This window comes from Pinus tabuliformis, chromosome 6 (genome assembly GCF_031772625.1).
Source record: "Pinus tabuliformis cultivar Carrire ecotype Pingquan chromosome 6, CPIR1, whole genome shotgun sequence".
Classification (NCBI taxonomy): domain Eukaryota; kingdom Viridiplantae; phylum Streptophyta; class Pinopsida; order Pinales; family Pinaceae; genus Pinus; species Pinus tabuliformis.
Genome location: NC_142292.1, coordinates 386,397,730 through 386,424,047, shown reverse-complemented (window position 1 = coordinate 386,424,047; position 26,318 = coordinate 386,397,730). Strand labels below are relative to the sequence as shown.

Here is a 26,318-nt window from a genome sequence, read left to right as displayed (position 1 = left end):
TAAAGGTAAATGATTTTTTTTCGAGAAATTCAAGATAGAGGTAAATGTTAAAAATCAGAATGTGAGATTTTTTGTGAGTTGAAGTACACTGAGATATACATATTTTAATTATAAAAATTTGCTTCAATCAGTTATCTTTTTACCCTAGCTCTCACTTGTGCTACATCTCTTTATACAAATATCTCATGGAGCTGCAATACTTTGCGAGTCATAAAGTTTGTTTCTACCCTAGCTCTCACCACATCTCTTTATACAAATATCTCATGTAGCTGCAATACTTTGCAAGTCATAAAGTTTGTTTGGGATGATATGTCATAATGTTTCACAATTCTTCTACACGTGTGGTTATTTACAACACACCCAACATTCATACACAGAACGTGTGATTTTTTACAACACACTCAACATTCATACACAGAACTAGAAGGAGAGTATTTATGTGTAAGAAAGTCCCAACACAGGGACATGTCTTGCGTATGGTTTTGTACCAACCAGGATTCTAGAAGCTTATGTGGAGTTGAAAATCACTGAAGAGCAGAGTAATCTAAATATGCTTAAAAAAATTGAAGAGGATCAGGGGAGCAATTAATCTTGCCTTTTTTCTATGTACAATTTGAGAGGCCTTGAATACTCTTTATACACAGTCTTGAACACAATTGATTCCTTCTTTTTATGTACAATTTGAGTGGCCTTGAACATTCATTTTAAGGAAGCTTTCTGCATTTAGAATACTTCATTTTATTGACCACTAAATAAGAGGTTTGATTTTATGGATATTGAACATCAGATCGAGTTCCACATGAAGGAAAGCTCTGCCTTTTTTTTTCCTTTCTTAATGAAAGGGCTAGATACCCTACTTTAATCATGTATTTCAATAAATATGGAACAATTCCACATGAAGGAAAGCTCTGCTTTTTTTCTTTCATTTCTTAATGGAAGGGCTAGATACTCTGCTTTAATCATGTATTTCAATGAATATGGAACAATACCCTTGTTCGTTTTCTTCATTTCTTAATGAAACGGATAAATACCCTGCTTTAACCATGTCCAGTGTTTGTGTTTACCCCTGTCCAATGTGTTTCCCCAAAGTCTTCTTATTAGTTATTTCTTTTTAAAATTGCTTATTGTTATTAAATTGCTGTATTTTGGCTAAATTCAATTTTTCATTTCATTGAACTAAGAAAGCATCTTACATTATAATTCTATTTATATAAAATTATTTGATAATTCTATTTATATAAAATTATTCAAATAATTTTATATGATAATTATATACTGTAAATTAAATAATAATATAAACATAATTTACATTATATATAGACATTCCAATGTTTTGTGATTATATTACCTCAATCTCAAACAAAATACATAATCTATAACTTCATCAAAACTTAAAAAACTAAATAAACATAATTTACATTATATATAGACATTCCAACATTTTGTGATTATATTATCTTAATCTCAAACAAAATAAATAATCTATAACTTTATCAAAACTTAAAAAACTAAATAAATAATGTGTAACTTCATCGAAACTTAAAAACTAAATAAATAATGTGTAACTTCATCGAAACTTAAAAAAATTTAATATATAAGGGTGAAATCTATTCAACAGAATTATTTTTTTAAAGAAATTAAAAAGAGTTTAACTTTAGAGTTGTAATTAATTTTAATAATTAAACTAGAGCGAGTGTGATCTTTTATGTTAAGGGAGAAAGAACCTTATACTCGAAGTGAGATTTTTTATGTTCAGGGAGAAAGAACCTTATACTCGAAGAGTATAAGGTTCTTTCTGCCACTATAGTGAGTTTGTCTCGAGAGATGACCTTAGTTAAACTTCTTGTCTGGCTACTAATTCATGTATGAATGCCAGAAGTTGTGAGTTTAGGGAGAAAGGACCTTATACTTGAAGCTTTTTTCCCCTAAGCTTTTTGCCACTATAGTGAGCTTGTGAGTCTCATTGTTCACAAGGACTCCAGAGAAGAGCAGATTGAGCAACTCCTCGAAATAATCAAGGGTGATTACATTGTCGGTTATAGTGAGATTGTGAGTCTGGTTGTTCACAAGGACTCTAGAGAAGAGCAGGTTAACCAACACCTCGGTTGAGAAACCCCTCGAAATAATCAAGGGTGATTACAATGTCCATTGTTGGTTACAATGTCGGTTGTCTGGCTACTAATTCATGTATGAATGCCAGAAGTTGTTAACCTAGTGACCTACTCTGTTTTAACGCAATGATTTACTAAAATATGCATTGATTTACTATTTGTTTTAATGCACTAATTTACTAAAATTTATATAAATGTAGACAATTCTCTTTTAAATTTTTGGACACCTAATCCTCAATGGGTTAGTGTGGAAGCCGAATAGACAAAAAGGAGTCCAAGAGACCTTGGGATGTGGAACCCAACGGTCACAATATGTACTATAAATGTATATCAGTTGTTAATAAAAATGTACTCTCATGTTTTATCCTTCAGATTCTCTTGTTGCCGATGTGTGTTTAACATGGTATCAGAGCAGGCGTATTCCTGCCCTGCATAATTTCTTTGAGCCATTTGTTTTATGCTCTTTATGAGAAGTTCCTATTTTTAGTATTTCTGCCTTTGTAACTCCATTTTCTACCTATTTTCCTATTCTGCCCATATTTCAAAACTGACACCCCTAACCTGGTATTTTCTTTGGGCTCTCTGCCCTGAACGCTGAACGCTGTATGGTGCCTCCACATAAGAATACACATTGAATGTGTTATTCATTTGAACGCTGCTCCAGGTTTATTTGAACACTGCTCCATTATTATGTATGCGCTGTCCATATTCATTTAAACAGTTACACTGCCTACTACAATTACGCTGCCCACTGTCCGCTATCATAACAGTTACACTGCCTACTACAAATACGCTGCCGCCCACTGTCCGCTATCATAACAGTTACATTATTCGCCTCTTCTAGTTGCAGAAAATGTCAGCGCATCATTCGTGGAGGAGAACGCTCCTGGTATCATTTGTCTCTCTGCTTGCCTAATGCCTGGATCTCTGCCCATATACTCTGTCGATTCTCTACCTCTAAGTCTACTGAGGAGAATCTACCTTACTGTAATCAATCATAATTCATGTTATTGCATCTCAAAGGGACCATTACAAGCCTTCGATTACTGAATCACTCTCGTTTGAATCACTGTGTGTTGAATGTCGTCAAGCCACTGAAGCAATCTTGAATATCCCGCATTTGTTTCAGTTATTAAACTACCTGCCCAACAAAGTTCTCTTATGCTTTTGGAAGAGGTATTGAGAGTAAAAGGATTCAAAGGGGTTTCGAATCAAGTGAACATAGGAAAGCGTGGAAAAATTCTTGGGAAACTTTGTTATCAATAGTTTTGGCATTATTCCATGTCCACACCTAACTATTGCAGCTCCGTCGATGAATTCTACAACGAAAATATCCCACATGGGTTGTAGGTGAACATAAGCAACAGTGTCCACTAGAATTCGACGAAGATTTAGGAATAAGAGAGCAAGACAAGAGCGACTAGGTTTGGAGAACACAATACCGGTAATTCTTTGCCATATTATGGTTAAAACGGTTCAATTTAGAGTCTGAGTAGTCAATAGAGTCTGAAGATGGGTGTATCTGTGGATGTTTTGAAAAGTTAACTTCCAATCGTTTTCCGAATAGCAAAGCTCCCTTCAAAAAAAAAAGAGTTGACAGCCAATTCTGTTTGTAAACCATCTGCCATCTGGATCAGGGCATGATCAGGCTTGTTCCAGAGTAACTTAATGCGTAATGTATTTCCATAGATGGAGAACAAATTGAAAAGCTTATCTTCATCTATTTTCTCGGGGTTTAAGTTGGCAACCAGAACAATGCATCTATCATTATTACCCATTACTCCTCGTGGTAGGACACCTCCAAAGGCTTCCATAATTGCAGATGCATTGGCAACATGCATCTGTATTGAGTTTAGTCCCATTGAATGAGCACCGACCATATGATGCAATGACACTGGTTGGATGCCATACATGCCTCCATCCTCTCCAAAAGACTGAGCTGGTAATCGATGTTTCTACTCAAAAGGCAATGACGGGTTTGTGAAGTCTCTGGTTCTTTCATTATTATCGTTCACTTGTAACTCTGTAAGGTTAGAGAACTGAATGTCTAGCTAGCAATATCCATCGTAGATGTTGTGCCCCTGCAGAGTGTTTCAATTTGAATTTGTAAACGCACGCCTGACATTTAAATTTTAATTTCGTACAGTCTGGCAAGTCAGTTTTGGGATTTGATTTTTTCTGTTTCATTTACGGGAAAGGAGACAGTGGATTTGGAAGGGAAGTTGATTGAATCTGAGAGCAAGTGATTAGACTGGATCACCAAATCATGTACTCCAGCGCCTTGTGAGCAAGGTCACAAAGAAGCAGATATACAGACAGTAAATGCAAGACTGTGGCAAAATATTTATCTAGCTTTGCATTGTATTCTCTATTCTGAAGCTCCAGGTCTATCTGTAGGCTTTCTGAATTGAACAAAGTCTTCTTAAATGTAGCAAAGGATCTCTCAATTGTGGAGAGTTCATCAAGCCCTCTGAGAGCAATATCATGAACGCTTTCCAAACTAACGTCTGTTGATTGCTATTATCAGTGGGACGAAATTTATCAAGTTCTAGTGCAGATTTAACAGTGGACAATCATTCCCTTGGCATAACAAGCAATCCTAGGGCTGTAGTAGACTCTCTAGAAGTTGAATTTGTTATACAAGTGGTTGGGTCAGGTTCCTTTTCAATTTGCGCACTATATTTCTTGAATAGATGATTGTGTAAAGCTTGCATCCTTGCTGATATATATTTCTAAGTATTCATCATGGAGAAACAAGTATTTTATTTGTTGTAGCGTTTGAGTCTCATTGTTTGGGAATGCACAATATACTTTCCTTGTATATGAATGCAACCAACCATCATTGTGCGGAGAATAATCTTGCTTTTGGTTCATTCCTCAAGGAATAATCTCATTTGATTGTTGTAGTTTTCTCGGAGAACAAATTTTGAAAATACCTTGTAGTGACATTGGTTCATAGTTGGTTTAAAGTGTAAGTTTAACATTGGAGAAAATTGCCAGAATCAATGAAGTATTAGAGTTCCTCAAAACTCTGATATTGTCTGCCACTCATGATACATTAAAAGTCAGCAAAGTTTCTCTCACAGACATTCAGGTCTGTCTACAAAATGCACAAGAGAAAATTGATTTTTTGCAGCTTGAAACTTAGCTACAGCAAGAAGAATTAAAACAGAGAAGTCATTCTGAACATGTTTCTGTTCAGAACATTGAGACTGCAACCCATCAGAAGCAAGTCAATAATGTTACAGTTGGTTCAGATTTAGTACCCAATAAAGTAGCAGTTCCCAAGCCCATCATCAAAACTTGGGAACAGCTTGTCCACAACAAGCACAAAACTGGTCTTGGATATGACAAGGAATTGTCCTTTCATATTCCAGACTACTGAAATCCAATTCAATTTCAAACTGCTGGATTTCTTGAGGATGATTCATCTTCACCTGTTCTTCATGACATTTCACCTCCAACTGTTCCAGATTATGCCCCTCTTCCACAACAACAACGACAACAACAGATTGTGAAATGCCAACACTGTGACTGAGTTGGCCATCTGAAAGATCACTGTTTTGATCTTCATCCATGTAAGCACTGTCATAAAACCAGTCATTCTTCAAACAAATGCTTCAGAAACAAACGTCCTGCAAGAACAAAGATTCATCTTGGATGGATCGCTTCTTGGCAATGGGCATCAACAGCCAAGAAGATATTCCAAACACATGTCAAAACTTGTTCCAGAGTATTGAACAGTCTTGTAGTTGAGTTTTCTCCATCATCTCACCTTGTATCTGACACGGGGGAAATGATGGTCATCTACAAGCTTCAAAGCCACATCAAGCGAGCCTGAGCCACAACTTTCCATACTAGATTCAGAGTTGTAGCCAGAAACAAATATGCCCCTGAGCATGCCTTCAGTTGGTAATCTGGGACACTTCCTCTAGTAGAAGACTTCAGCTTCTTGCCAGTTTCTAAAGATTTCCAGGAACAAAATTGAGAACACTTCCTCTAGTAGATGACTTCATCTTCTTGCTAGTTTTGGAAGAGTTCCAGGAATTCCATTAAGCATTCCAAAGTTGTTGGTCATCCTTAAACCATCATAGGTTGAGACTTCCCTTTTTAGGTTGAAATTCTCCCTTTTATGCGGGGTGAGATCTCCCTTTCATGGTTGAAGCTTTCTCTCTTCAAAACAATAGGAGCACTTCCTCTAGGAAAAGACTTCAACTTCTTGCCAGTTTTGGAAGAGTTCCGGGAACTGCACTAAGCATTCCAGTGTTGGTGGTCATCCTTAAAACACCGCCCTTTATACCAACATTTCAGAGAGCACATTCAGCCTAGTGCTGCCATGCATTTTTGCACATTTTGTATTACATCTCTCTTCTTGGACTCATACATAACCCTTCAGATTAAGGGGGGGAATGTTGGACACCTAATCCTCAATGGGTTAGTGTGGAAGCCGAATAGACAAAAAGGAGTCCAAGAGACCTTGGGATGTGGAACCCAACGGTCACAATATGTACTATAAATGTATATCAGTTGTTAATAAAATTATACTCTCATGTTTTATCCTTCAGATTTTCTTGTTGCCCATGTGTGTTTAACATAAAGTTGCACACACACACACACATATATAATTTTTTAAGAAGAAACTTCTACTTTTTTATAATTATCATGATTTACATATTTTTTTTTACTTTTTCAGCACATTAAGGTAGTTAACTTTATGCATTTAAATTTTTTAATTGTAAGCAATAAAGTATTTATTTGGCCAAATAAATACTTTATGTTATTGCTCCAAATGATTAACATGTCATACATGCTCTCTTAAAATTATGATAACTAATTTCAATTAATCAATCTATCACAACAAGCATGAAGTAATATGGGATGGAGGAGAGTTGCGTGTGTTAATCAAATTTAATTAGAAAAAGATAATTACTTTATAGTCCAAATTTTATTCATATGGATTCATTTACACAATAACCAAGACTTATTTAAAAATATTATTGATATACAACTTAAATAATAACCATAAATTATGTTAATTAGCGAGTTATTATAATAATAATAAAATTGGTAAAGGTTCGGTAAATTTTTTTAGAAGAATAATATTTAAATGATTTAAAAAAAAAATATTTTATATTTATTATAATATATATTTTATATTTAGTATAATATATTTTATATTTATTTTAAAAATGATTTTATATGAAAGTTAGAAGGTGAAAAGAAAAAAATTGTCCATGAAAAGGGTACACTATTTTACATAAAATAAAATAATTTGTGACACCATCAAACAATAGCTTTATTTCAAATTAAAATGTATATACATAAATATAATTTTATAATTTTCAATTAGAGTGTGAATAATAGTTAGTAATGTATGATCTAATGTATGCCTTTTCATCTTCAAAGATTGACTTTGATACTTTCCAAAATGTGTTTTTTTAATACAATTTTTCCAAATTAACAAATCTATCGACCTCTTTTACACCTTTTGAGACAATTACTAGTAATATAAAAAATTAATAATTTATATAATTATAAATGAAAAAATATAAACAACAAATTATGGTAGCCTATTTTTTAAATACGACTTTACCAATGGAAAATCTAGTAAATGAATTTTGGGATCGGTATTTTTTTTAAGGAACTTTTAACCTCCAAAAAAACATTAATTGAATATACAACTATGATCTTATGTTTTTATATAATCAAAGGAAATGTAGCCATTAGTACGAAGAGGAGGATGCTCATATATGGCATTAGTGGGAAACAAAAAGAACATGAGGTTTGTGCATCGTACTTTTTGATATAATTTAATTTTTTACTCAAAACTTAGGTTAGTAGGTCACATAAACACTAATTAGAATACCAAATAAATATGTAATTACGTGTTATATATATATATATATATAAATCTTTTTAAATCTATAAATATCAAAAAAATCATCCAATTGGTATCAATTTTAATAACAACAATCCTAATCTAATGCATATCATTCATATGTTTCATGTTAAAATTATGGTTATGGTTATCATTTATTGTGAAAATTTGAAAAAGAGAAATGTGATAATGATCGTAAAGTGTTGCGAGTCTTAATATTTGTAAATATATAAATTAGTTTATATAATATTTTAAAATATATTAAATTAAAAAAATATATATAAAAATTTGTAATTTTTAAAAATAGTTTTTCAATTTAATTTTTATTTTATATTATTAAATAATAATTTATTTATCTTTTTTTTTCTAAAATTAAATAAATTTTAATTTAGATAAATAAATAAAATATTATAATGTATAAATTAAGATAAATATAATGTATGTAATTTTTAAAGAATTATTGATAACTTCATAGATGATATGAATGTGGTTTTAAGACATTCTTTGTGAAAAGTTATTAAATAATTTTTATTATATTAAATAAATATAATTAAAATAAGTAAATTTAATAATTATTTGAAAAAATTAAAATATCTTTTTAAAATATTGTGTCAATATGAAAATAAACCATTATCAACCATGTTTATTCTAGGGTTTAAAATATTTATCTTAGGATTTATATACTTTGAGTTTATAACACTAAATCCTCTGGTTTAATAGTATTCCCTTTGGTTTATAATCTTTTGGGTTTTCAGTATTAATCCCTTATGTTTATTAGCCTCTTGGGTTTATAATATCAATCCTTTAGATTTATTAATCTAAAGTTTTATATTTCTAAGGTATAATATTATTCACAGGGTTTATAATATAATCCTAATGTTTATTATAAATCCCTTAGGCTTATAATCATGGTCAACCATGGTGCAACGTCACTTTGTAACAAAGATTGCCTCAATATCAAAATCAGTCATGTTCAACCATCTTCAACCATGGTCAATCATGGTCAATATGAAAATTAACCATGGTCAACTATGGTCCAATTCACAGTGTGACAAAGATTGTCTCAATATGAAAACCAACCATGGTCAACCATAGTCAATCATGCCAGGACATGGTCAATCGTGCTCCAACATCACATTGTGACAAAGATTATCTCAATATGAAAAACAACCATGGTCTATCATGGTCATCCATGCTCAATAATCATGGTCACATTGTGACAAAGATTGTCACTTGGTCCAACGTCACATTATGACAACCATGGTCCAACGTCATATTGTGACAAAGATTTTCTCAATATCAAAATTGGCCATGGTCAACCATGGTACAATGTCACATTATGAAAAAGATTCTCTCAATATGAAACTCAGTGATGGTTAACCATGGTCCAACATCGCATTGTAACAAAGATTGTCTCAATATGAAAATCACCCATGGTCAACCATGGTCTTTTTAGGGCTTATAATATTTATCTTAGCGTTTATATACTTTGGGTTTACAATATTAATCCTTTGGGTTTTTAGAATTTTAGTATTAACACCTTGCGTTTATCTGTGCCTTGGGTTTATAATATTAATTCCTTGGGTTTATTAATCTAAGGGTTCATATCCTCAGGGTATAATATTATTGATAAAGTTTATAATATTAATGCTAGGGTTTAATATAGACCCCTTGGGCTTGTAATCCATTGAGTTTAGAATATAAATTCCTTAGGTTTATAATATTAATCACAGGGTTTATATTCACGGGGTTTAATATTAAGCCTAGGGTTTACAATATTAATCCCTTAGGTTTATTAATTTTAGGGTTTATATTCCTAGGGCTTAATGTTATTCCCTTGGGTTTTTAATATTAATCCCTTGGGTTTATTAATTTTAGGGTTTATACTCCTTGGGTTTAATATTCATCTTAGGGTTTAATGTTATTCCATTGGGTTAATAATCCTATAGGTTTTTAATATTAATCCCTTAGGTTTATTAATTCCTTAGCTTTATAATATTAATATTTTAAAGTTCATAATATTTATCTTGGGGTTTAATATCCCTTGGGTTTATAGTGCCTTGGAGAACCGTGGTCAATCATGGTCAATATGAAAATTAACCATGGTCAATTGTGGTCAACTATGGTCCAATGTCACATTGTGACAAAGATTGTCTCAATATGAAAATCAACAATGGCCAATCATGCTCAACCATGGTCAACCATGCTCCAACATTACATTGTGCCAAATATTGTCTCAATATGAAAAACAATCACGATCAACCATGCCCAAAAATCATGATCACATTGTGACGAAGATTGTCTCTTGGTCCAACGTCACATAATGACAACCATGGTCCAACGTCGCATTGTGACAAAGACTGTCTCAATATTAAAACTAACCATGGTCCAACGTTGCATTGTGGCAAAGATTGTCTCAATATAAAAATTAACCATGATCCAACGTCGCATTGTGACAAAGATTGTCTGAATATTAAAATCAACCATGGTTCAATGTCGCATTATGTCAAAAATTGTCTCAATATGAAAACCAATCATGGTTAACCATGGTCCAATGTCACATTTTCGCAAAGATTGTGTCAAATCAACCATGGTAAATGATGGCCACCCGTGCTTATTTTAGGGTTTATATACCTTCGGATTATAATATTAAACCCTTTGGTTTAATATTATTTTGTTGGATTTATAATATCAATCCCTGGTAAATGATGGCCACTCGTGCTTATTTTAGGGTTTATATACCTTGGGTTTATACTATTAAACCCTTTGATTTAATATTATTTTATTGGATTTATAATATCAATCTCTAGCATAACCAGCGTTAACCATGGTCCAACATCACATTGTGACAAAGATTGTCTCAATCTGAAAATCAACCATGGTCAAATGTCACATTATGACAAAGATTGTCTCAATATGAAAATCAACCATGGTCCAATGTCACATTGTGACAAATATTGTCTCAATATGAAAATCAAAACCATGGTTCATCATCATCAACCATGGTCCAACATTGCATTGCGACAAAGATTGTCTCGATATGAAAATCAACCATGGTCACATTGTGACAAAGATTGTCTCATGGTCTAATGTTGCATTGTGACAACTATGGTCAACCATGGTCCAACGTCGTATTGTGACAATGATTGTCTCAATATGAAAATTGGCCATGGTTAACCACAGTACACCATCGTATTGTGAAAAATATTCTCTCAATATAAAAATCAATCATGATCAACCATGGCTTTTTCAGGATTTATATACCTTGGGTTTACAATATTAATCCTTTGGGTTTTGGGGATTTTAGTGTTAGTCCCTTGTGTTTATTTGTGCCTTGGGTTTATAATAACAATCCCTTGGGTTTATTAATCTAAGGGTTCATATTCCTAGGGTATAATATTATTGATAGGGTTTATAATATTAATCCAAAGGTTTAATATAGATCCCTTGGGCTTGTTATCCATTGGGTTTATAATATAAATTTCTTGGGTTTGTAAAATTAATCATATGGTTTATATTCTTGGGGTTTAATATTAAGCCTAGGGTTTATAATATTAATCCCTTGAGTTTATTAATTTTAGATTTTATATTCCTAGGGTTTAATGTTATTCCTTTGGGTTTATAATCGCTTGGGTTTTTAATATTAATCCCTAGGGTTTATATTCCTAGGGTTTAATATTCATCATAGGGTTTAATGTTATTCCCTTGGGTTAATAATCCTTTGGCTTTTATTAATCCCTTGGATTTATTAATTCTTAGGGTTTATTATAATAATCGTAATGTTCATAATATTAATCTTAGGGTTTAATATTTATTTTAGAGTTTATAATATTTATCTTGGGGTTTATCTCCCTTGGGATTATAATATTAATCCATTGGGTATAATATTATTCCCTTGGGTTTTTAGTATTAATCCCTTAGGTTTATAATATCAAGGATTTAATATTGTAACATTGGAATAGTGCAAAAATGTATCCAACACATTAAGCACCATAAAGCGGATAAAGAATATAAATAAAAATGCCAGATAAACTCAAACTAATACTTTTTTAAGAGAATCCGATGAGTGATGCACAAAGTTTGATTAGGGATTAAAGAGAGTTAAAAACTTATTAATTCTGAAAGGCTTTTAAAGAGTGCAAATAAAAACATAAGAAGAAGAAATTGGTATAATACTTAATCTGAAGAATTTTATTTGACACTTGATTTCGAAAGAATTTTATGAGTGAATAATGTGTAAGGTTTGATAAGAGATTGAAGAGAGATTGAGACCATTGAAATTCAAACAGATCTTATCCAAAATCTGATGATGAAATCAGAGAAATGAATGGTTATTTAGGGTGGAACTCAAATCTTTATGGTACTTTGGTTTATTTTCATCTCACTTTCCTTCCTGCCGCATTGAAGAATGTGTTATTTTCTGTGTCCTTGATGCTTTCTTGTTCTTTTCTTAATTGTACCTGTCATATTTGAAATACAGCTATCATATTTCAGCATGTGATATTTGAAATCACACATCCTCTGGACCATAGTATTGGAACAAGGAAAGATATTTGAAATCACACATCCTCTGGACCATAGTATTGGAACAAGGAAAGGTAAAGAATAGTAATACCCATACACAAAGGAAAATTAATTAGAGATATATATAAGTCTTGATGAAAATGGTGTTCCAAAAGTATGCAAAGCCATTGATCAACTATGACAGTAACCATTAGGATCATATTAGCAAGTTCCAGTCCCTATGTTTCCACTGCATATCATTTCCTAGACAGAATTTAATATCAAACCAGATATACTTTACGATTTACCTATTATGTTATGTATTGGTTGTATTTTTTTTATTTACAGATATACTTTATGATTTACCTATTATGTTATGTCTTGGTTGTATTTTTTTTCCAGATCTAGGATGAGTTTAGGCCGGAGACCATTCTAATATTAGATGAAAGAACAAGAACAAATTGCTTAACTGTAGGATGGTGCTATCAGAATTGTGTGAGGCTCACTTAAGCTTAGATATTTTTTAATACATTTTTTATCAACCACTATTGACTCTAACTCTGAACCTCTCTCCATGAAATTTAAAATTAAGAATCAACAGAAACAGAAACTGAACCCTCACTCAAACCAAGTAATATACACCTCATGAATGTTAATTTATATATAATAAACTTGGAAAAATCAGACCATGTTGCGAACCTTCCAGCAACACAAGTATGTAATTAGAAATTAAATGGACATCTTGGGGCTTCAACTGCAAAGGGACAGCATGGAAAATGATCTGATATAGCATTGTTTTTCATTCCCCTGGAACCATGGTCTGAATTCTGCGAGGATGGCGTGCCCCTGGTCTGAATATCATCCTTCTCTTTTCTCATGTGATATTTAAACTTTAGTTTATTGGAAGACATATGGTGGGAATTCCTTCAGGTTCTTCTCAGCAGTTTCCTCATGTTTTTGACTAATATATAAAGTTGTGCTCCAGTGTACTGGAGCAGGAAAAGCTTAAATGGGTTCCGTCTTCTAAGATTTGAAGGATTGATTAAACCGATTGCGTACTTTATATGTGTAGGAGTAGCATGAAATTTAGACTGATATGCGTCAGCACACAATTGAAATGTGTTCCGGAATAGATGGTCACTATTTTGCTTAGGGTTTGGAGATTGTCGTTATGGAATTTTATATGTTTCAGATTTTGTTTTAGAAAACATGTACATAAACAGAGTGTCTTTCTTTTTTTTTTGGAAAAGGACATCAACAAAAAAAAATACTATTAACAGATAATATAAGAAAATGGTTCTGTAAATATTGTCAGACATACAAAATACCCAACATGTATCTGTGTAGATTGTCAGACTCTAATCACAGTTCATTGCATTCAAACTAGAGAGGGAAAAACTTTAAATATTGACTATAAGAAGACAATCCCAAATTGCTTTTTTTTTTTCAACTGAAAAAATTATGTCTAGAGCAACTCTCAGGAATACATAGTCTGGTTCAGAATCAGACCACAAGACCTGTGAAGACCAAACCTCTCCACCTAATCATTAGACCAGATCCCCAGACTTCGATCCCAACTTACCTATAAATACAATATCTAAGATTTAGAGTGCAATGACACACATGCAGAGATACAAAAGTAGCCCTAAACAACAAATTGCACTTGATTATCACAGGCATTTTATCAGAGTAGGAAAATGCATTAACCATAACCGGAGGGATGCTGAGACTAAATTACGCTGCATATATCCCAACACCTTTCAGATCTTTTTCTCTATCATAAGTTTGAGCTATAGGAGGATCTTGATTTTTGAATGACTATCAACATCGTTATATTTCACAAGGTCAAAATTTGCAAGGATTTATTCAAAGGCAGATCATACAAACACTTTGTTTATTTGGTCATTACTTGTGAATGTCTTTGTATTGACATTACTTTGGATCTATCAGGATTTCCCTCTGATATCTGTTATGCTAAATTTGCCACTGGATCGAGGCTCAAGCTCCTTTTGTCATCTGTAACAAGAAATATTGCCCTGGCCTGACAAAAAGATTAAAAGGGTGAGCTACTTCTAAATACAGTAAGAGAACTCTCAAGAGGATTTGCACTGTTTATCCATAGAATCTATTTTTCAAGTAATCTTGAATGAAATGTAGGCATGCTAGCAGATCAATGTGGACATCTGAATAGACTTTTATGCTTGTTATTTGTAGCAGTAAAAGGCAAATACATTTTTGTTGATGGCACTAATAGGTGAGCTCCATGATAATGGTGGTTAAGGGAATTGAAATTTGACTGGATATGAAATCTGAAGGCTTTTTGCATCAGTACAGCTTGCATGCCAAGACCAAATGATTGAAATTGTGAAATTTAAAATCACACGATGGTCCTAGGGATGTATATAAGTCACTGTTCACTAGTTGGAGAAAAATATACAGGCTGATCAAATTTTAGAGAACAATGAATCTGTTGAATCGATTCCAAGAACCTCTTACGATGAGAGCCATAATATAAATTTTTTATAAAAGAACTCGACGAATGAAAAGTTAAATGGTAATATATCCCTTGGGAACAGATCCATATTTTTCCAAATGATAGGTTTCAATCTTTGTCGATCATGAACATTGAGTTTCTGAAATTTTAGCCTTCTTGTTTTTGTTTCTGTCATATTCTGAATCTCCAACACATAGAGATATGACCATAACCTTTTCTCGGATCTTCACAGATACAGAGATGGTCATAACCAGAACCCTAATATCAATGAAGATGACAGAGGAAGCTTTAACCTCAATCTCTACTAGAGGGAAAATCCTAGATTCTAATAGCAATGATGACTTCCTCACCATAGATAGTGGAATTGCAATATATAGGTGCAAGAGTTGAGGAGGGCCTTTTTGATCTTCCCTCAATCAAATGCCCTCTTCGGAGCATCAGTTCCAGTGACCAATCCACATCACTCCAGTGCAAGCCTGTATGAAGCCTGCAAGCATGACTGAGAAAGCATCCCGACTCAGTGCATGAGTCCACCTTACTTTTTATTCTTCTCGGAATGCAGAACCGTTCTAAACGCTCTCTTAATTGTAATGCCATAGTCCACCAGAATACACTCCACTTTCCTCGGCCAATGGAAGTAAGCCACTTCTGCCACGGCAGATTCCGAGATATGAGGGCATCTTTATCTACATTGCAGATTCCAAGATATGAAGATAAGATAGAGGTCAATTGCTCATGCCCATTCGATTTTAGATTTTGGGATATTTCCAAATGCCCATTGGATTTTAGATTTTGGGATATTTCCAAATGCCCATTGGATTTTAGATTTTGGGATATTTCCAATTTTAGATTTTGGAAATATCCCAAAATCTGCTTTAGACATGAGTTCAGCATCTTCCATGCTAATATTTTTCACAAACAGACCTAAAAAAAGGATCTACAGCTGCCGACTGAGAACAAAATAACCATTGTATAATGATGAAAATCTGATAAACTACAAAGATTCGGATTAACATTCCACAGGGAGGACAACATTAGGGCGATTGGAGGAAGAAACAGGTCAATAATACAGGTCATATGATGGGCCTTAATTGGCTATCGGAGCCTAGACTGTATCATGATTTATCATTTCATGTGGCCATTTATTAAAGGACGGCCCTACAACATTTATGTGAGGTTCAGATTTTAACATACCTCTGTAAATTTGAAGATATAAATTAGTCTTCGGTCCACTGTAAGTTTTTTCACTCGGTGGTTTCTAAGAGATTCCGACGTCCCCAAAAAACAGTGAAATTGGGAAGGATCTTGCCGATTCCATAGAAAATAAGTTGCAATCGGATTCAAAACAAACCGAACTTGGTATTATGATCCTGTACACAACTTTCCATGACGGCAAGTAGTTTGGAGGCATGTAACGATGGATTCCAGGATTAGCTATATACTCATTTATAAATTTTGGCAGCACTTGATTTATTATTTTAATTCGACATTAGTCGATCACAAGTTATCCGGTCAAGTTTAAGTCTAGCGGTTTGATTTATTATCTTTTTTATTTTAAATAAAATTATTTCCCATATTGAGACTTACATTTATTCGTTATAAACTCTCGCAGGACTTTGATTTATTATTTTAATTCAACATTACTTTACTGAGTGTGAGCATAATTGATCGGAGTCATCTATTGAGGCAGAGGAATTGTCTGGACCGCCTAAAATGGCCGGAATCTTGGCAAAAAAATTTCAAAAAATCTTATAGAGGCAATGTTTGAATCGTGTTTTTGATGATGGAAATGGATTCATCACCATCAAAAACGTCTATGACACATAAAATTTTGAATTTTAACAACTATAACTTGAATTTACAAAAATCCTTGCCGGATTTTCTCTAAATATAACTGGAATTTCCATAACTTTTCGGGCAATTCCTCTGGCTAGTTAGACTACGGCCAACTTATCCGGTCAAGTTTAAGACTAGGGGATTGATTTATTATCATTAGTTTAGTGAATGTGAGCACAACTTATCGGGTCAAGTTTATGGCTAGGGGATTGATTTATTATCTCTTATTGAGACTTACATCTATTGGGAGGCTTGCTTTGTTTTTGTTTGGCTAGTTTCTTTAAGTGGGATGATTTTTTTTATCAATTTTTTTTTTTTTTAAATTAAGTTAATTATTTTGTATTATGTTAAATGAGGATTATATAAATTAATTTTTTATTGGTTTATTTAAAAAGAAATTAGATTACTAATATAAGTTTAAAGTTTTGAGGTTGTTAAAATTTCATTTAATTAGAATATTTTGTAGAAATTTATAAAAATAGGTTGGTTGTACCAAAGCTTAATATGCATCAACATGAGAAGACAGAAAAGACTATTAGTATTACAAACAAGAAACCATCTATTCATAACAATTATTGGATAGAATCTTCAAGCATTTGTACTTGCTAGTCACTAACATCATCCGAAGAGAAGGATATGTTGTTTGCTCTCCTAGCTAGAATGGTTAATGTGTGGTCTATAATGTCAATTTGATAGAATTCTCATGTTGAGTCCTCCTATACTTCCCTATGTCGCTTGCAATATTCATATGATGTTTAACTTTATGTCGACTTCGTGCAATGATCAATGAAATGACGGAAGCAAATGCAATCGTCAAGTATAGAGAGAGTCGAAACCCCTTTCATGTGAGTTGGTACCATATCAAGGTGAGGGGAACGCCCACTCCTAGACACCCTCCTTAGGGCAGAATTATTAACAAATTATTTTAAATATTTTTTTTGAGTTTATATATATATATATATATATATATATATATATAAAGCGCATGCAATGCTCCAAATATAGTAAGAGCCACAACTCTTTTTAGTGTGAGTTAGCATCATATCAAGGCGGGGAACACCCACTTCTAAACACCCTCTTTAAGAGAGGATTTTAACAAGTTATTTTCAATGATTTTTTTTGGATAATAGTAATACGTCCATTTATTTAAGGTTAGCAATCAATAATAAAAATTAAAAAATTTATATGTAATATAATTATAAATCATTTTTATTTAGTATAATTATAAATATTAAAAAAAATAAATCAATTTACATAGATATATAATTCCTTAACATTTATATCCATTAAATTATTTTTATTATTATTATTTTTAAATTTATTATCTTAAATTTAAATTTAAAAAATAATAATAATAATAATAAAACAAAACAATGACTATAAAACCTAGTTAAAAGTGATCACATACCCATTATCAAGAGCAATAACTATTAGGTCTCAATGAGTTTGAGTGCTAAGATCCCTAGTTCAGAGTTTATCTTTCTTGAGATTATAGACATATTTAGTGCTAATATCAATGTTGTAGCATTGAGGATTGAGGATTGAGAATTTTGATTAAATTTATATAAATGATTTATAATTATTTATAATGAGGGAGAGCAGAGAAGTGGAATATTGGTGTCTAGTGGCATAATAGACCAAGTCACCACCTCACACGTGTCAAGATGTGATTGGATGAAGAAAGCTCAAACATTTTGGACCACGACGTGAGAGAAGGCGAAATCGAAAGTCTCTTAGGATATGAGGGGACACAAGCCAAATCAAGGAAAAAGAAGGAAAGAAAGAGAGCGACCGGAGAGAGAGAGGACAACAAAGAAAAGAATTTTGGGAACGTTAAGCAAGAGCACAAGAACAATGATGGATTCGTAGTTGAGATCTATACTCTAAAATTTGGGGTGTGTACCCCTGTATTGATGTGCTGAGGCCACTGGACTATGGTTCCCAAGCCTAAATAGCCAATGGGAGGATCAATAAAGGATTAAACTATGAGTGTTTTCCAAGTAAGCTAATAAACTATTAAATGCTTGTTGGTTAGTTGATAAACCACTTAGCTTTTGTTGAATGGGTAGATAAACTAATCGGGTGCATGTTGTAAGGCAAGTAAACCACTAGGTAGGCTAGTGGAACCACTATGGTGCTTACCGAGAAGGCTGATAAAGAACCTAGATAGTGGGCTACGAGCTCCTACAGTACTTGCCTTGAAAACATAACTGGTAAACAACCTTGATAGTAGATTAAGACTCCTAGAAATGAGCAATACCCCAGCTGAGTCTTGGGTGAATTCCTTGAGCAAGCATCCCCTTAGACTTCGAATCTAGCTCGAGGGTGGTCAACTACAAGAAATATTATGGTGTAGGTAGCCTATGGTTGGTTGGGGAATTGAATTCCCTCCTTCACTTGATAACCATTTCAAGGTATTCAAATAAGTATAAGGACTTATGAATGAATGAACTATGGGTAATGAAATTGTCTAATATATTATTGGATAATGTATGGTTCAACATTACTCATGGAGGATTGTTGAATTCATTGCATGTTCATGGTGAATGAATTTTATAATGTCTTTGTATATATTTCGAAGATTTGGTACTATGTGGTGCTTCTTATTTTCATGATCTGGATGGTTGTTATATGATTATGTTTGGTTGTATGAGGTCTCCCCGTGAACTTATTATTATAGGTGTTTTTCTAACCATCTGATATCTTATGAATTTAATGGATTTCCATAATTCAAATTATCTCACATGATGAGAAGGTAACCTATGTACTAGATGTTAAATGATAATTCAGCTTGTGATAATAGTTACTTGATTAAGGGGAAATGCAATGATTTATAGTTTATGCATACTTATGTATTGTTGACAGATCTTGTTATTATCTAATTAATGCTCAGTTTGAAGCTTTCTTATGAAATTTTTCCTTTGGAGCCACATCTTTCTTTTGCTTAGAATCCACTGTAAGTTGAGTTCTATTGGTGCCTTGTAGTTCTTATGGAAATGGCATAGCACATCTGAAGATTGATCCTTAGGATTTGGACATTGTTCCAAAGATCTAGTATTTTGGCAAAATTCTTGGTCTTTAGGAAATTTTGGTAAATATCCTTAAGATTTTCCTTCTCTACAAGCCTTAGCAGAAATCTAAAGTTTAACTGAGTTACATGGTTCTCTAAAATGACTTTGTATCTGGACGAGATTATATCTTACTATCCAACTGTTAATTATATCCTAATACATGAGGGGATAGATTCCTAAATGTTAATTTTCTCTTGAAACTCTGCAACTACTTAGATGAATTTTTGAAAACTGAAACCAAATTTACTTTCACCAAGATACAAAGTTTCTTAACAATTTATATGCAGCGAAAACAATCAAGAGTAAAAAACACATGCACACAAATATACAGGTTTTTTTATCCAGGAAACCCAAAAGGTAAAACTTGTTTTCTTTTTTGTGGTATTTTATTGATTAATCGTGAGAAATTGGATTTATTACAATTCATGCTACTTCTTGTAGCTAGCAATCTGTCTCTGAGAACACACTTTTTCTCCTACTAAATATCCTTAACTTTCCCTTGAAATCCCTGATCCTTGCTCCTAGTTCCTTGCACACTTTCTCCTATTTCCTAATGCACAAGGAGCTCCTATTTCCTAGCACAAATCTTCTTGTTTTCTTGCGCACTTGTGGCCTCCTAAATCCTAGTGCAGAAGCTCTCAATTCTATGCGCAAACAACCAAAGAATGATCTCACAAATTTGTGATAATATTTTGCCTTTGTCCTTCTCTTTATAGACCCAATTTGAACATGCAAGTAGGCCTAGCTCAATTTATAAGCTCGATTTTTTATTGTGAGTTAACTAAGAGTTCAACTGATTCTCAATCCAATCAACACTTGGATTCTTAACTTGTTCTCCCTTCAATCAATATTGAAGACTAACTTGTTCTGACTGATCTTTTAACTGCCACTTCGTTCTGTAGTCAAACTAAAGAAGACTCCACATAACTAAAGCTCCAACACTATGCATGCTATCCTAATGACCATTCCAATAAACTGGAAATAAACTCATCGTAAATTAAGTCTATCTCATGAGATTTCACTCATGCTAGAGAAAGACAAAACGAGGTCTTCACTAGTTAAGGCACAAGCCATAAGACCTTCACTCGCTATATTTTCAACACTCCCCCTTAACGAGGAAGGGATTATGTACAAATCCCAACTTATCTCTGAAATAGATGAAACTTCCTCTTGCCAATGCCTTAGTCAAGATATTTTTTTTTCTGCTCCTCTATTGGAATGTATGGTATCTTCACTCTCCCTTTTTGTACGCAGTCATTGAGATGATGATAATTGATTTGAATATGCTTGGAGCGATCATGAAACATTTGATTCACAGAGAGATTAATGCAAATCTGATTGTCACAATGTATCACTACAGCCTCCATCCCCTACCTAAAAAGTCCCATAAGAAACTTCATCAACCAGATAACTTCACACACTGCCAAAATGGCAGCCATGTACTCGAACTCTGCTTAACTAAGTGCAACTGATCTCTACTTCTTGTTGAACCATTAAATAGTTGTTGACCCAATGTTGAAGATGCAACCTAAAGTACTCTTTTGATCTATGGAGTTCTTTATCCAATCTTCATCTGTGAAGCCTTCCAACCTCACTCCATCAACATGCTTGTACAATAATCCATAATTTGTTGCGCCTCTAAGATACCTAAAAACATGCTTCGCAACAACCTAGTGAACTCTAGTCAGCTCCATCATGAATTGACTCAACTGGTTCACTACAAAACATATATCAGGTCGTGTGTTGTCTAAGTACATCAACGACCCAATGACTTGTATGTACAATGTAGCATATACTTGCTCTACTCTACTAACATCTACCTTCTTCCTTTAGTTTGTGACTAAAGGTGTGGTCATAGCCTGCAATCCTACATATGAAACCTCCTGAGGATCTATGAAGTGTAGTTCCCCTTCCCTAAGAAGATATCCCCATCACCTTGTCATACCTCTAGCCCAAGGAAATAGTACATAAGCCCTATATCATTCATCTCAAACTCCCTTGCAAGGTCTTCATTGCAATCCTAGATCAAGTTCTTTGCTCCAGTCAATATATGATCACTAGAGCACTAGAATGAGTGAAAGTCCTCCAACCGTGATGTAGTACAGGTTGGCATCCACCTCACTTTAGTGAAGCCTAATCCTTGAAGATAGCTATCAATGTGAGTGTACCATGCTCTCGGTGCCTACTTGATCCCATAAAGAGCTCTCCTCAACAAATAGACTTGAGTATCTCTGTTGAAAGTCTCAAAACCCTTTGATTGCTCCATATAAATTTCTTCCTCAACCACACCAATGAAGAATTATGTCTTCACATCCATCTAGTGGATCTTCCACCTCATTTGAATGGAAAGTGCCAGAATCGTCCTGATGGATGAATAGAGTGCCATTTGAGTGAACGTCTCATCATAGTTTATGAACTCAACATTCGAGAAACCCTTGCCCACAAACATGGTTGTACTTCTCCACACTCTCATTTGCTCAATGCTTCACCTTATACACCTCATGTGAGCCTACCACTATTTTTCCTTCTGTTCATGGCACAATCTCCCAGACTTTGTTCTTCATGATGGAAGAATATTCCTCCACCATGGCATCCTGCCAAACTTGTTGAGGGGTTTCCTCCTCATAACAAGAATTCTTTGTGTCTAACAACTCAATCATTAGTGTCATATAACTGGTGTACCTTTGTGGCTTCTTACTTTGCCTAAACATAGAGCTAAGAGTCTCAACTCGCTTATGGGCCTCTTGAATCAACCTCCCATCCCACTTGGCTCTCTTCCTCCCTGTGTTGGGAGTCACTAATTGAGTGGTTTCCTCCACTCATCCTAGTTTATCCTCCTCCTTCTGAGCTAACTCCTAGTCATCCTATTATGTGTCCCTATTTCCACCATGTTGAGACTCAATCTATGATACTAGCTAAGGCTCTTGCTTGGGAGCGAGTAGCTCCTCCTCATGTACTCCAACCTACTCTCAATTTAAGGACTCCCTCAAAGCTCAGTCCTCCTCAAACTTCTTGTCTTGCCTAATATTTGTCTTCTTGAGTGATGTTATATACATCCTACATGCTTTAGATGTCTCACTGTAACCCGTGAAAATTTCCTTTTTAGTTGTGGGCTCTAGCTTCTTCTTACTCTCTTTGGACACATGGTAGTAAAATTTTGTGCTAAAGATGCAGAAGTGAAAAACATCAAGATTCTTTCCTATGAAATCATCCTCAAGTGTAACTCATCCAAGCACTCCATGTGGATTCTTGTTCTATAGAAATACTGCAGTGTTGCATGCCTATACGCACAAGAACATAAGAAACCCCTGGTCATGCAACATGGCCTTGGCCGCTCCAACTATGTTGTGGTTCTTCCTCTTAGCCACCCCATTATGTTGAGAATTATGGGGTGTTTTCATCTCTCTCCTATTTTCCTCCTTGGCACACCCATCCCTGAAAGCATTGGAGACATATTCCCTATCATTATCACTCCTCGATGCTTTGATCTTCTTCCCGGTTTGCTTTTCTACCAAGGCCTTATACTCCATGAACTTGGAGATGACTTCCTCCTTATTCTTCATAAAGAAGATCCATGTTTTCTGAGAATAATATTATATGAAATTGACATAGTATCTGTGTCTCATGAGAAATGGAGAAGAGAAGGGCCCACATATGTCAGAATGTACTGACTCCAAAATTCATTTGGCTTTATTATCTAGACCCTAAAAACATGACTTGGCATACTTGCCAAGTGAGCACCCATTGCACACATCATGTTGATACAGACACTATGCTAGTCATATGGCTATTTAATGAAGGATATTTAGCACCCCATGATGCAAGTGCCCCATGCACCTGTGCCAAAGTTCTCCTATGTCTCTTCTATGCATACTTCTGACCTTGATTCTCAAGGTTGCACATTTCTCAACTTTCAATCTTAGAGATTCTTCGTCCTCACACCAATCTGCTTCACTGATCTAGAAGCTAAGTGATTGAGGTAAGCCTTACCGCTGTTGAAGATGAAATCATAACCCTTTTCCTCTAGGGTAGCCACTAAAACAAGGTTGTTTTTTAGGCCTAGAACATAGAGGACATCCCTGAGATGGAGAGAAATACTAGAATCCCTCTCAAAACTGATAGTACCAACACCCGTGGTCATGTACTTTCCACAATCTCGTAGCTCAATGTGAAATTGAACATCCATCTCCTTCAGTTGGTTGAAATACTTTTTGTTCCCAGTCATGCAGAAGGATTCTCTAGAATCAATGTACCATACATTGTTTCCTATTGAGCTTGCCATGCAAGCTATTAGTGATAAGTACTTCTTGAACTAAGAATAAAACATATAACACCCCACTCGCCTTTACCAAATGTCACCAGTCTTCTAGGGTAAACATGAGACGAAGAATTACTATGACATGACCCAACCTCCAAGCTTTAGTTATTGAAGTAGGGTCGACAACTGAGACTTACTAACCACAAAATGACATCCTATAGGTCTTATAGGACACTCAGGGGACAAAGAACCACCCAGGTGACCAAACCCTTAGCTAGATAGCTTTTTCAGTGACCTAGACTCCCAACCACATGCACAAACCTACATGAGTGTGGTTATGACCCTCCAACCACATGCACAAGCTTGTTTGAATGTGGTTGTAGCCAAAAATCCCCAGTTCAGAGGATGTGGTCCCAAGATCTGAGCCACAATTCTAGGCCATCCTCCAAAACACTGCCCAAAACTTCTTGAGACTGTCTAGAATTATAACTAACTTGAAGACAATGTGAATCATACAAAACTTGAACAAGGACTTGACCCAACCAAGCCTAACCATGAGAGTCATTTCATCAAACATATATTGAACATGTAATATACATGTCATGAATGCATATCTGAACATAGGAGTCTGAAACTTATATGAGAATCACCAAGAAGGTCTAATGCCATCTCATAATATTTGCAATAACATTTGTTATCCCATGCATTCATTAACCATCAAATACTTATCAAATCCTGAACAAGACATAGGTAGAGTACATTGCAAATCCATGCTTATAAACAACACATAACCAGATTATTAACCATCACATAACAACCATCCAATCACCATAATAACAAGTACAAGTGCTCATAGAATGAAAGAGGAAAATAACTCTTATTGATTGATGTAAAAGCCAACCAAGTGAAGAACTTCCATGTACCACCCGACCATAGATTTGGTTGAACCAAATCCTTATTTCAGCCAATCACCCTCATGCCATATTCCAAGCATGAATGTGGGATCTCAATACATAAACAACCAAGGCTTCTTGAAGATTAAACCACCTCCACCCTCAGGCTACCGCAATCCCTAGAAAACCAGTTAGGAGATTACTAATCCCAAAAAAAAGCTTGGACGCCTCAAAGTTTCTTCACCAATACCTTGCAGAATTTTCTTGTTTACACCCACCTGTCGAGGGCTTCCTGGAGTCTAAATTTCCTCCACCACAAACCATTGGGAATTTTCTTGAGACCACCTCACTCGGTTTCAAAACTTTCCAGTAATTCAAAGCTTAACCGAGAAAAGAATCCCATCACACCATGGGTACCCAAAAAATGGCAAGGCAAGGATGAAACCATTGTCACACTAGGAAAAACCCATGCCAACGAAAACAAAAGAACCAAATACACAAATGCATGTACCATGCATTCACAAACCAACTAGGAAATCGCACATGCAACCTGTTACATGCAAATCCTCTTGTTGAAGCTACTTGATCCAACCTTCCTTGCTTGTCCTTTTCTTTCCTTGTCCTTCCTTTGTTTTCCTTGTCTTTCCTTACATTCCATTCTCCAATTCTAGAGTGCTCTAAGTGTGCAATATTGTGAGAGAATAGAGAGAGTTGTAGAATTGAATTGACAAAAGCTAAACCAACAAAAAGCTGCGAATTGATCCTTAGAAGCCTTTTTATCATTGAGGCCTCAATTTTCTTCATTTTCCTCTATTTTCCTTCAATTTTCCTCTCATGCAAATTTGTGACTCTTCATCTCCCTTTTTTCCTATTTTCTTTTTTTTTTCATAAATAAATGCCAATTATTGCCTCTTCACCTTTGCCAATGTCTTTGCCAATTTCCTTAGCCATAATAAATTGAAGTGAAACCCACTAGGATGTTTTTCCCAACATTCAGCTTGAAATACATGTCCCATGAATTAAATTAGGAATTAAATCGAAACTATATTCTCATAACAACTTATAATAGTTAACTAAGTTAATTTGACTTAGTTGGAATGGTAAATTCGAGTTGGAAATCTATCTAGAGTCATGTAGAGTAATTCCTAAATTTTAGGGGTCCAGGTTGAGTTCTTTTGAGTTGTAATTAATTACCTCATTCTAACTGAGTTAAAGTTAGTTAAACTAGTTCAAATAGTTGGAGGAACTAGTAGGGGGTCTAGTAGTGGGGACAA

General features: G+C 34.3%; 1 long non-coding RNA gene and 1 pseudogene across 1 annotated transcript; both read right to left on the bottom strand.

The window, feature by feature from the left end:
• Positions 1-3,531: 3,531 nt before the first annotated feature.
• LOC149258942 (polypyrimidine tract-binding protein homolog 3 pseudogene) lies at positions 3,532-4,204 on the bottom strand (annotated as a pseudogene).
• A 10,267-nt stretch (positions 4,205-14,471) lies between these two features.
• LOC149258941 (uncharacterized) lies at positions 14,472-16,376 on the bottom strand. The gene is made up of 2 exons (XR_016246591.1): positions 16,181-16,376; positions 14,472-14,533 (listed from the first exon to the last, which is right to left on the bottom strand). It is a non-coding gene; the product is annotated as an uncharacterized LOC149258941 (long non-coding RNA).
• Positions 16,377-26,318: the final 9,942 nt, after the last annotated feature.